Here is a 1637-nt window from a genome sequence, read left to right as displayed (position 1 = left end):
GCTATTGTCAAAGAAATCAGCTGGGTTCTTTATTTGCATGTGACTCAGAGGAGAAGTGAAGACACTCTTGAATTGTGTACTGAGCACTTCACTTATCCATGTGGGATCTGCAGTCAGTGAGCCATTAGGCAGGAATAGGGGTCCTATCTTACACTCTACCGTAGCAGTCTCTATTGCAAATCTATAGAAAGCCTTGGGGTTTGTTTTTATGCTTTCCACTGCTCTCTTCTCCTTCTCTGCTCTCTCCTTTTCATGGGAGAGTTTAATTTTGTTTTCTATTTCTAACAGTGTTAGTTTTAATTTAGCCCTTTTCCTATCCTCCAGTTCTCTATTTAACTGGTTTGAGACCTTTGTTCTGTGTCTCATAAAGATTTTCCTGTCTCTAGGAATTCTATTGGCATGTTTGCTGGTCTTTCTATATGCATACATAAACAGGGTGCGATGGGTAAATTGCCACCATTATATATTTTTCATTTTGCTCATGCGCACGGCTTGTTTTTGATTTTGTCTACTACAGAGTATATTAGGGTCAGTTTGGCACCGCCTGTGAGAAAACAGCGCCATGACGCAATTTAGTCTACCTGAAATTTGGAAACGACATGCTTAGGTGTTTGGGTGTCAATCTCAGGACAGTATAGAGGATTGGAAAGAGTTGGATGAATCTAATGATGATTACGAAGGTAAGATAGCTTGGAAAACTCACTCTGATTGTTCAGATAAGAAAAGAACTACGGATTGTGTTAGTGAATTACAAGCCATGATTGACAACGATCCCTCTAAGTCAATTAGGTCCATCTTCAGGGACATGGTAGCGTCTAAGTTTCACATCAGCAGGTAGTGCATGACGACATTCGGAATTCTTCATACAAAGTGATAAAGGGCCAATTCTTACCCCAAGCTATCAAGAGTAAAGACTGCGCTACGAAGCTTATGGACAAATTTACGCATCCCTTCCAACCGAACACGAACAGCCTTTGGTTTTTCTCAGACAAGATCAGGTGGTGAACACAGAGAACAACCGTTGGCTCACCCTAAAACATTTGCCAAGAGTGATAAAAATCAAATATCCAATCAACGTCATGATATTTGGAGTAATCAATAGTGGTGACGTTATGCCTGCATTCATCTTCCCACGCGGCCTCAAACTCAACAGGGTGGCCTACATACCTGGATGAGGTAGTGCGGCCCTGGGTCAAGGGGGTGGCTGCTGGAAGACCTTATGTCTGGCAACAGGACTCCGCACAATGTCACACAATCAAGAGAACCCAATCATGGCTGTTAGACAATTTCTGCGACCGCATCACCCCAAACATTCGGCCACCTAACTTCCAAGATTGCAACCACTTTGGATATTATGTGTGGAGCACAGTTGAGCGAGATACCATCAAAACTCCTTGTAACATCAAAGATGAATCGAAGGCAAAGAGGCCGTCCAGAAGATTTGCAGGAGATTCCAAAGTCGTCTAGAGGCCGTGGTTGAAGCCAATAGCGATTTTATAGAATAATTCTACTCAGTAGTATTTCAAGATATTTTTGTGTAATTGTGGAAAATATATCTGTTAAAATGAGATGTCAGTGTTATTTTCATTTTTGCGTTAGACGACAATTTATTCACCGCACCATGTATATATATATAT

Source organism: Octopus bimaculoides, chromosome 2 (assembly GCF_001194135.2).
Source record: "Octopus bimaculoides isolate UCB-OBI-ISO-001 chromosome 2, ASM119413v2, whole genome shotgun sequence".
In the NCBI taxonomy this organism is placed as follows: domain Eukaryota; kingdom Metazoa; phylum Mollusca; class Cephalopoda; order Octopoda; family Octopodidae; genus Octopus; species Octopus bimaculoides.
The sequence above is the reverse complement of the archived record's forward strand: the minus strand, read 5'-3'. Positions refer to the sequence as shown.